Source organism: Alnus glutinosa, chromosome 5 (assembly GCF_958979055.1).
Source record: "Alnus glutinosa chromosome 5, dhAlnGlut1.1, whole genome shotgun sequence".
NCBI lineage: Eukaryota > Viridiplantae > Streptophyta > Magnoliopsida > Fagales > Betulaceae > Alnus > Alnus glutinosa.
In genome coordinates, this window is record NC_084890.1 from 31,126,525 (window position 1) to 31,138,536 (window position 12,012).

The following is a 12,012-nucleotide window of genomic DNA, read 5'->3' on the forward strand; positions in this document are numbered from 1 at the left end:
CCTGTCAAATATATGCATTGGGTATACACCCAATTTATGTAAAAATAACATATTTCCTTTTTCTTTTTTATCAATCAAGTTTAGTGACAGCTTTAAAATGACAATTTATGTAGGACTGAGTTCAACACATGCACCAAAATAACCCATAAAATATCGCTTGAAATCTCCCATTAATTTTGACAGCAAAAAGGTCTTTGTTTTGCTGAGATCTGCCAAAGAAACCACTATTCCCTTCTTTTTGAATATAATCTGGATGCTAAATTTATGATGTTTGAGATTCGTGTCTTCTGTTCTCAGTGGAATCCTCTGTACGTTCCTGGTTAATGATCAATTCCTCACTAGCTCAGACGCATGACCGGCTTAGTTCAATCTTTCTCCGCTGTGTTCCTCTACTGGTTCTATGCAGTAATCTTTCATCGCTGCTTGAGTTATATATAACAAAATAGTAGTTTCATATTTAATTATCTGAATTAGCTAAATATTAATATAATATTTTTATTTGGGTCTAGGGTTTTTAATTCCCTAAGGTTTCTTGAATCTTAATATCTTCTTTTTTCTGGATAGGTACTAGGTAGTACTCTCGATCTTTGGCCTGAAAAGAAAATTAAATAAATAAATTATGTCTTCCTCTAGTGGAAATTCCTCAGTCCACGCCAACCCATAACTCTGCGTCGGAGGAAGACTTGCAGCTCTGGAATCTGGATAGATGAGAGAAAAGGGAAATCCATAAAGCGAAAACGTACAGAAGGTTGGACGATCTGATGGCCCTAGTGGCACTGCTCAGGATCGGAAGGAGCTGGTGTTTTGTCAATAGCTTGTAATTTGATGAAGACAATAGACTAATTGATCTAGTGTTTTTTGTATTCTATACTGAGGTGTTTATCTTTTATTTTGAAGGGCACAAAAAACTTGTTTATATTACTTCTTTATAGGAGTTATCCTCAATTAAACAAATATCCATACACTTGCAATATATATATACTTTCAAAAAAAAATATCCATATAAAAAACAAAATGAGACAGAAATCTTACAAATCTGAGAGAAGAGAGGATCTAGTACTAGTTGAGGGAAAAGATTCGGTATTTTCGTGTTTATAATATTTGGTATTCCAATGTGGTGTGTTAATCTGTTATTGTAGACTGTAAATAAGTGAATTTAGCCTAAAACTTGATTGAAGTTATTCTCATTGAATAAATCTACAAGAAATTTCTTGCCATAATAAGGCATGCAAGTAATGCTTTCGTAGGAGCTGAAAGTGACCATGAATTTCTTCTCTATTTAATTGGTGGCAAATTTCATAACGTTTAAAATTAGTGTTTCTTAATTTGTTTATTTTAGTCAGATTGGCATCCCAGAATTTTTATTTTTAAAATAGTTGTCAAATTTTACATAGGAGATAACTTGAAATAGTTCGGTAATTTAAATCATTCTTATCAGATTTCATTGTGGAAGGCAAAATTTTTTCTTTTCCCCACAAGAATTCGCAATGATATATCTTATCTATTAAAGTGTCCTACATTGTTAAGATTTTATTCACCTTGACATTTCATAAGTCATGGTATCCCCTCATTTCTCGAGGTGTCTTTTGAGAGTGTCAATGGGCCATTGGACTTTTCACATGGTATCATAGCCAGTGTTTAAGTGTTTCACATCGCTAAGATTTTCTTCATTTGTGCACTTTATAAGCCATAGTGTCTCCTTTTTTTTCAATGCGTTTTTTGAGAGGCTCAATGAGCTCATAAACTTTCTAGAAGCGATTCATGATTTTTATAGTCTTTTTAAAATTGAAGTGATTTTTATAATTGTCATTGAATTAAAATTCAATAATGATCTATCACACTTCTAATGGTAATTTTAAAAATATCAATTTTGAAAAGTCGACCCAAAGAAAACATGCCTTTTAATGGTCCTTTTAAAAAAGCCTGTTGTCAAATATTCTCCCGAAAATTTAAGGATAACTAAGGTCTTTCCATAGAAAACCTTTTCAAGCAACCGCACAGTTGGGGCGGAATTATTGACGAGTTCGTTCTTCATTTCTCGTTTTAGGATCCGTTTGGATTTGTAGTTTCAAAATAGCGATTTTCAAATGTCCGATTTGAAAAAATAATTTTTAAAAACGTGGTAAAGCATTTTGCAAAATCACAATTTAACATTTAAAATTATAATTTAGTCTTTAAAATACTGTAATTTCAAAAGAAAAAAAAAATACCCCTCACATGCAATTTGACAAAGCAATTTTATATATTTTTAAATCGCAAATATTTAAATATATATATATATATATATCAAACTAGTCATTTTTTAAGATTTTTGTTGAAAATCGTACTTTATTCACGAAAGAGGTGATAAGCCCTTAGCATTAATTACTCTAATATTTGCACCACGCGTGGACGTAAGTTAAATCTTAGCATTACTCTAATATTTGCACCACGGGCGAATATAAGTTTTTTTTTTTGAACGAAGCTCGAATATAAGTTAAAAGCTCAACATATGCAACCTATGACAATCAAATATTGTATATGATATTAGAATATTCTTTAAAAAAAAAAATTAACAATCTTAAAAGATGCATGAAGACATATCTACAAAACAGAGCTACAGTGTAGGAGTTGGATGAGGTTGATCAATGAGACAAATGATTGATTATACAAATAAATATGACAGAGCTCGTGTACGTGTCAATAATTGTTTTCTTGTCCCAATTATTGACTAATTAGACCTATCTCGTGCATGAATCACTGCCAAACCCAATTTTGAATCTTATCATGTAGCACGCCCAATATTATAATTAATGAGACTCTTGGCACATTTGATCGCATCGAGATTCTGCCAGCTGTTCAAGGAATCAATTTTTTGTTCTCCACTACGCTAAAGGTTTTGTTAACTGCAAAACTACAAGTTACCTCATGAACCCGTACACTTAATTGGCACAAGCCATGCACTTCTCAGCTATTTTTATATTCTATACATTTTTTATACGTCAATTTCAAATTTACCATTAAATTTGTGGGACTCACAATTTAATGGGCTTATTGTGAGCCCCATAAATTCAAAGTTAAATTTAAAAATTAGATATACAATAGATGTATAAAAGATGCAAAAATATCATTTTGTTATGAATGCATTCATCCATTTGGTGGATGACCATAATTAGTTCCATCTCTTGGAATGCTACACATTCATGTCACCTTTTAGAATCCTTATAACATCCATGTAATACATTGATGTAGCATTTTGATTTATGTTCTATCATTTTATATTCTTTAACCTCTCATTATGATTCTATGTCTATAAAGGAGAGTATTGAGTAGTATGTAGAACACACAATAATAGAGAAAAATCGTACATAATTCCTCAAAAACTAGTTTTACATATTGCAATCTTTTTATCTTGTCTTGTTATTTTCTTTGATTTTATAATACGTTATCAGCATGAAATCTTTTTATCTTGTCTTGTTATTTTCTTTGATTTTATAATACGTTATCAGCATGAAGCTCTAACCAATTGTTGTGTTCTTTTGATCCTCATTATCAAAAGTTATCTGTGAGATATTCTCAATTTATTGTAAGTCTTTTTAAGATTTAGTAATCTTATTATCTATTTTGTTAATTAACGTTCTAACATATGCTTAGAAATTTTTAGTATTTTAAGAATCATGTTATAACATAAGAATCTTATGATCCATATGAGATTAATATGAACTAAAATGTTATCATTATAACGCTATGAATATTGATGTTATGAATCTTGGAAATATTATTAAGAAAGAAAATCAAGCATCTCAACAAGATCGCGCTAAAACAATGATTTTTTTTTCGCCATCATCTGCATGATAATTTTTTTTTTTTTTTTCTAAAAAAAAATAAAAAAATGAGCACCTTATAGTAAAAGATCCATTGACCTTGTGGAATAGTTTAAGGGAGAGATACGAGCACCAAAAGACAACTATCCTTCCAAAAGCTCATTATGGTCAGATGCACTTGATGTTGCATTCTTTAAAATCGACTCACAATTAAAATTGTGTGGTGAAAAAGTCACTTATAATGATATAAAACCGTATTTAATGCCTCGAATGTGCTCCTACATCAGCAATATCGAGATTGTAATTTCACAAGATATTCTGAATTAATATATTGTCTTCTAATAGCTGACCAAAACAACGAGTTCTTAATGAAAAATCATCAATCTCGTCCAATGGATTATATACCATTTCCTGAAGCAAAATGAAACTTCATTTCATGGTAATAAAGGAAACCGTGGACGTGGTAGAAAAAGTTATAGAGGTCAATGGGAACGTTCTCATAATTCTTACAAAAGAAATGTTTCATACCACCAGAAGTGAAACCACACTGAGGTGAAACAAAATGAAAAAAAAAAAAAAAAAAAAAAAAAAAAAAAGGTTTACAGAATAAACCTAAAAAGAACTATGAAGATAAATGTTACAGGTGTAATATGAAAAGATATTGGTCACATACCTGTCGTACGCCTAAACATTTTGTAGACATATATCAAGCCTCCACAAAAAAGAAAAAAAAATGGGGATTCGAAATGAATTTTACTAATCACAGTGATCCTGTAGATCTTCTGGTTTTTCTTAATATTCTAAATGAAGAGGGTATCACTCATCTTGATGTTTCTAATTTCTTTGTAGACTCTAACAAAAAAAAAAACTGATCTTTTGATTGGTGATTAATATGTCTACAACAATTAATATTTTTCCATTATGTCTTAATCACATCATGTTTACATTGTCAACTTTATTTGTATTTTGTTCTTTTCTTTTTTAGTAATGAAATTTAATATATATATTTTGTTTATATATGGAGGCATGAGTCATACTGATGGAATGATTCAAGATAAAAAAATATTTTCAATATTAAATATTAAACAAAGCTAGTGTCAATACAATATTAGGTTCATCAAACCTAATTGAAGGCTCTCGAAGAACAAATATCATATTGTCAAAAGAAAAAAAAAACAATTGTATTGATGATTCTTTGTATTCTTATAAATCTAGAAGAAATTTAATTAGTTTTAAAAATATTTGTCTAAATAGTTATCATGTTGAAACCACTAATGAAGGTAGTGACGAATATCTTTATATTACTTCAATAATTTTGGTCTAGAAGCTCATATTAGAAAAACGGTCTACTTTCTCTTCCGGGTTGTATTATACTACAATTACAACAATTGAATCACATGTTGTGATGCACCAGAAGTACTGCTCTGATCCAAAGATATTTATGCTTTGGCATGATCTTCTTGGACAACCGTGAACAATTATGATGTGTTGAATAATTGATAACTCACATGGATGTCCCTTAGAGAACTAGAAGATTCTTTTACTAAGTGATTATCCTTTTGCTGCATTTTCTCAAAGTAAACTTGTTATCAAATCATCCCTTCTAAGGTAATTGTTGAATTTCCATCATTTTTACAAAGAATTTGAGGGGATATGTGGGCCATTTCGATATTTTATGGTTTTAATAGATACACCAACTAGATGGTCACATGTTTCCATGCTTTTTTACTCGTAGTATTGCATTTTTTAGACTTCTTGTCAAAATAATTAGATTACAGGCACAATTTTCTGATAATCCAATTCAATCTATTCGAATAGATAAGGCGAGTAAATTTTCATTTCAAACATTTTTATGACTATTGCATGTCAATCGGAATTAATATTGAACATCATGTTGCTCATACTCATACTCAAAATGGTTTAGTTTAATCGTTTATTAAACAACTTCTGTTAATTGCTCCATATTTGTTTATGAAAACAAAATTTATTATTTCTGCTTGGAGACATGCAATATTACATGCTGCATTATTAGTTGAGATCAACCACAAAATATTTTTCATTTTTGCATTTTTTTGTTGTGCTGTATATGTTCCAATTGCTCCACCTCAGCGCATTAAGATGGCACCTCAACATAGACTTGGGATTTATATTGGTTTTGATTTTTCCTCTACTATTAGATACCTTAAGACTTTAACTAGTGATATTTTTAAAGCACGTTTTGAATCATTTTGAAAAAAATATATTCCCATCACTAGGGAGTGAAAAGTTGTTGATAGATGATGTGAATTTTAATTGTACTTGTAACTGCACGAATCGTTTGCAGTTAATGGATTGCAAGTGCAAGGTCGATCCCACAGGCAATTGTGTTTTTAAAAACAAATTTATGACTAAATTAATCAAATCCTAATCTAGTTCCAAAAATTGAGAAATTGTTTTTGTGAATAAAAAGATCAAAAGCATAATCAAATTTAAAGTGAATTTAATCAAGTAAAACAAAGCACTAAGGTATCGGAATTCGCAACAAATTCATAGCAACTAACATATATTCCCATGATCAATAATATTTCTCGAAGTTCTCACAATTAAAATCTTGTGTATATTTTACTATGCTTTAAATATTTAAGCAAAACCATTCATGTATCCATTCTTTACACAAATCACAAAAGAAATCCAATTTAAATTAAATCATCAAGTGTATCCGTAAATCACAATAAGATATCCAATTTTAATCAAAACATCAATTGTATCCCTAGAATAAATCACAAGGGATATCCAATTGTTTTATAAATAAAAACCAAGCAATAAATTATGTGAAATTATTGAAAATCAATTGTTGGAAATTATTGAAAATCATTCCTTTGCAAAATATTGAAAATCAATTGTTGGATGCATTTACTGACAACAAGAAAATAGTTAAGTCTCAAATTTCAGCTGCTAATACTCCGTCGAAGATAGAAGTCCCTATAGGACAATCAATTAATATAGCAACAAACGAGTCTAAGGCACGCCTAAAGCGTGGAAGACCAATCGATGCAAATGATAAGATTCACAGGAAGAGAAAAGCACAAGGAAATGAAATCGACGCTATGGAAGAGGCCATACACATAAAACATTCAACAAAAATTGATCAATCCAAACTTTCTGTACAAAATTTTCTTGGAAAAGAATCCCTCGAAGAGGAATCTCCTGAAGAGTTACCCCCCTGAAGAGAAATAGGTACTTGAAAATGGAGATTTCTCAATAAATTATATAAATACATGAGAAATATTGAATAGAAACAAAACTGTTGTCAACAATATATTTTCATTTAAAATTGCATTTAACATTACCAAAAGTAATGATGATATTGAACTACATTCCATCGAAGAATGTAGACGTAGAAATTATTGGCCAATATGGAAGGAAGCAATTCAGGCAGAATTGAACTCACTAGCAAAACATGAAGTATTTGGACCTGTAGTCCAAACGAAAAACTTAATGAGACAAATGAAATTGTGAGATACAAAGCAAGACTTGTTGCAAAAGGTTTCCTGCAGAAACCTGATATTGATTATGAAGAAACATATTTCCCTATAGTGGATGCAATTATATTTAGATTTTTTATTAGATTGGTAGTTACAGAAAGTTTGGATATGCGTTTAATGGATGTTGTTACAACATATTTATATGGATCTTTTGATAATGATATATAAATGAAAATCACTGAAGGATACAAAATGTCTGAAGCATATAATTCCAAAACTCGAATATTTATTCTATCAAGCTACAAAGATCTTTATAAGGGTTAAAGTTGTTAGTATTTTATGTTGGCTACATTCTGGATGACAAAAACAGCATGATCGATTCTTCTTCAGAGTCTTCATTTATTCGAACAATGCTCATTTCAAAACATGTGACTGATCACAAGCTTCTAGAAGATCTCCATGAAGAGTACTTGCAAATTCCAAGTCAAATCAACCGGTTCCTGTGCAACCGTCCGGACGATCCTTTGAAGGTGTCCGGACACCCCGCAGTGTCTACCAGATTACGTTGAAGACGTCCGGACGTCAGAGCAGCACCGTCCAGACGCTTGGTCAATCATTATTCAACACAGAGTTGGATTTCAGAAGTTGACACTGTTAGGGAAGTCTCTGCAAGCCTCCCGGACTACGTGGCAACATGTCCGGACGCTATGCAGCATTTCAAAATATTCCAGTGTTCTATTCGAACAGGAAAGGAGTTAGAGAAAAGGCCATCCGGAGGCTCGGCCAAGCCGTCCGAACGTGGACCTAATAAGGATAGAATTGCGCTGTTTCTAAAAGGCTATCGCAGAAAACTGTCTGGACGTAGCTATCTTCCATCCAGATGCTCGACAACCAGAGCCCGGATTTCAGCAGATTTAGGTTTTCTTTAAGCCTATAAATAGAGGGCCCTAGGCTTGTAAATTGTATAAATTTTGTATCGAATTCTGTAGTGCTTTGAAAGGGTGTTTAGGGAGAATCGAAGATCCGCTAGCTCTCAAGCTGTTGCCGGTGTGTGCTCAACAGTTTGTGTGAAGTCTATCATAGGGGTCGGTCCTAAGGTAAATGAATCCATTGAAAACCCCTTCAAGTAGGAGACTTGGTTGTGAGGCGTTCACGATAGGCTTCGTGTCAGGGTTAAAGGTATGACTACTGCATAAGGGTATGTGAGTACGAGTGTCTTGTAACTAGTTTTGTTTTCAGTATAGTGGATTTCTTGGGTTTGGTTGCTACAGAGTGATTTTTCTCTTCACAGAGTTTCCACTTTGTAACAAATATCTTGTCTTCTTTAAATTCCGCATTTAAGATATTTTGTTGCACACAAACACACACACTTGGTTGTTAGAAGTCAATATTTAATTATCATTTGGTATCAGAGCTTGGTACACTCTGTTTAAGATTTATTTCTTGAGTGTATTCTCTTAACTTCTATTTTGATTATTTTTTTTAATGTCTCAAAATCTTAATTAAGTTCCGCCCTTTGATGGGACGAACTATGGCTATTGGAAAGCACGCATGCGTTTCTTTTTAAAATTAATTGACGTCTGAAAAATTGTTGAAACTGGTTGGATAAAATCAGAAGAAACAAACGAAATTATTGTCACTCATAAGCAATTTAAGTTGCTAATGGATTTTCTTTTTTGAATGTTCAAAAAGATAAGTTTTATTTTGAAGAAATCAGAGAAAAGGTCCAAGAAAAAAAAAAATATCTAGGTGGAAGGTGAAGGTACTGTTGTCTTAAGCAGGAAGAACTACGTTAAGATGTGTTGCTTAAAATGTTTTGGTAGGGTTTCAAAGAAAACAAACAGAAGAAGTTCAATTCACTCCAAAATCTTTGAATTCAATTTTAACCTTTAAACCCTGAGGGGGACTGTGATTAATTAAGAAAAATGTATGATATCAATAGGAGACTTTTATAACACAAATGGGATGATAAATTCAACTGAATTCTAATCATTTCTATGCGCACGTGCAAGTCCTTAGAGGTAGATATATATCTTCAGAACAACTCACTCCTCACATACAAAAAAAAAAAAAAAAAAAGCATGAAACTTGTTTTGAATTTGGAAAGGAATTCTAAGACTAGACCCTCCTTGAGGGAGGTACCCTACTTTTAAGTCAACTAGCCTATATCTCGTGTTATGTCCAGAATTGTCTTAAATTTTTCTTAAGAGAAATCTTAAGCCGCCAAAGCTTGCAGAATAAGTATTTTATTGGGAAATTTCTCTCTCATCTGGGTCTTCCGTCTTCTTCATTGAGTGAGAGCGCGGTGAAAGTCTGTAGCTCTGGGAGGGGGGAGGCCTCACGCTTCACTACTCCCAGTTGGTCCCTGGCTCCTTTAGAGCCAAGGGCTCTTTTGGTTCCCCCTGGCTTGTTCCAGTGCGGATAGTTGTGCTCCCAGCCACTAGGGTTGTGGAGTATTTTGTTCCTCCCGGTTAGATCCGGTGGAGGTTGTTGTCCTCCTAGCTGTTGTGTGACGACCCGTTTTTTTTTTTTATACAAAACATCCACATAATCATTAATCCCTTAAAATATAAACGGATCTTCACAGTGGCACGACGATATGTCGCAAAGCCAACATATGTACATACCCCATAATATGTACCTGGCAAATCAGAGTATAACATCTATCAACTATGCAACGGAAAACATAACCTAATAGCGGAAATCACATCTTATACACCCATCACAAATAATTACAACAAAGAGTCATTAAATAACTATATGATTAAATCTTTCCTCGAATTAAATACATAACATAAATGGCTTAACAAAGATCATGTGGCACAAGCGTCACAAGCCATAATCAAAATACCTAAAGGAATAGACATCCCGAGGTCTAACACATTACAACCGTCGCGTTGAGCTTCAATCATAATATCCTCAGTATACTTCTACAACTCCATATACTACGACTGGAATACCTGCAGGCAAAGAAACAGCATCTATACGGTTGTGGGGGTTTGCCACATCCGTATAGGTGGAATTATGAGCCCACCGTCTTAGCATAAATAAATACACTAAGACCCCAGAGGTATACTATTCACTGAGTTTTCGCAAAGAACCAACTTTTCATTTTTTTAGTCATGCGTACGCTATAACAGCTACCAATTCTATAAACTTTTGTTTGAAAAACCCCATAGTTGATATAGCAAACGCCGACTATTTGAAACCATTTAAACATACTAGGCAGCTAAGATTATACGTAGAAAATTCGTTATAGAGAATAATGACATTTAAATCATGCAACCATCCGATACCAATATACATAAGTTCTTTTTCTATCAAGACTTTTATGCATACTAATACGTCTAGCAAAACTACAATATACTTTCATAAAAACATCACACAATCCGATATCAATATACATAAGTTCTTTTTCTATCAAGACTCTTATGCATACTAATACGTCTATCAAAACTACAATATACTTATCATGAAAACATTACACAATTTAAACAATGCTATGCATGCTCATGATAGTCTTTTTGTTCATTATGAGCCTCACGCTCTCTTCGTTATTATGAGCCTCACGCTCTCTTCATTATTATGAGCCTCACGCTCTCTTCTTTATTATGAGCCTCACGCTCTCTTCATTATTATGAGCCTCACGCTCTCTTCATTATTATGAACCTCACGCTCTCTTCTTTATTATGTGTTCGTGCATTATGTTTTACAACTCAAACTCTATACTCCTATTCTTTACAAATCATGCTCTCTTCAAATACAATGAACCAATCAACATGAAGTTTTCTTTATTTTTTTTTCTTTGCATAATTGCAGTACATATTCAGACACTTTAAATCGTTTCAAACATTTCATTTATGCATCAGTTCATAACATCATTGATATTTCAACATAATTGAAACTACTTAAAACATTCAAAGCATACATGTTAACATATCGTTGGTTCAGTAGAAAATCATCTATCATTTGCATTTTTATAAAATACGAAAAATATCTTTTCTCAGTGAGTAGAATACTCACCTTTGCTGCATTGGACACCTGGCTCGAGCTCTACATTGAAGAACCTATTGAAGTCTCCAATTATGACATGACCCTGCAAATACTCATAACGTTAGACAACGCTATGGAACTCTATACTGTATATCACATAGACTACCCGCGTGTTCACACGTCGCATTACCCGCTTCTAGGTATAGTTAAATTTTTCCTAAACTATTATTAGATTATCGTTTTATTCATCTTATTATCTCAAAGACACATTTACTATCTTATTTGACTACTTATTATTATGATTAAGTCACATTATTATTGTTAATGCTTTTATAACTTCTTGTTTATCTGAATTAGGTAATAAGTATATTTAACCAATATACATGCATGTGTATTTACACACATACATCGCTCCTCAAGCTTAAGCTTAGTTCGGTACTATTCTTAAGTACTTTATTCTAATATTAGGTTGTAGGCCCTTAATGGTTCCATTGATTAATAACTAAACCAGTTGGGTATAATTCCATACTCTACCCATCGATTAGTCTACCAATTACATTTAGCACTTACTATATATCTTATGTCCTTTACTCTTAAACTTTGATTCTCATTTCTCATTTAGCCTTCCTACATCAGAACTTATTCACTTTTGACTATCTGCAAACAATCCCCAACTTCTCCCTTCACTTGAAATTAAACACTAAAGATAACCATAATTCTTCATAAGAGTCACCTCCATCAAACATTAACTA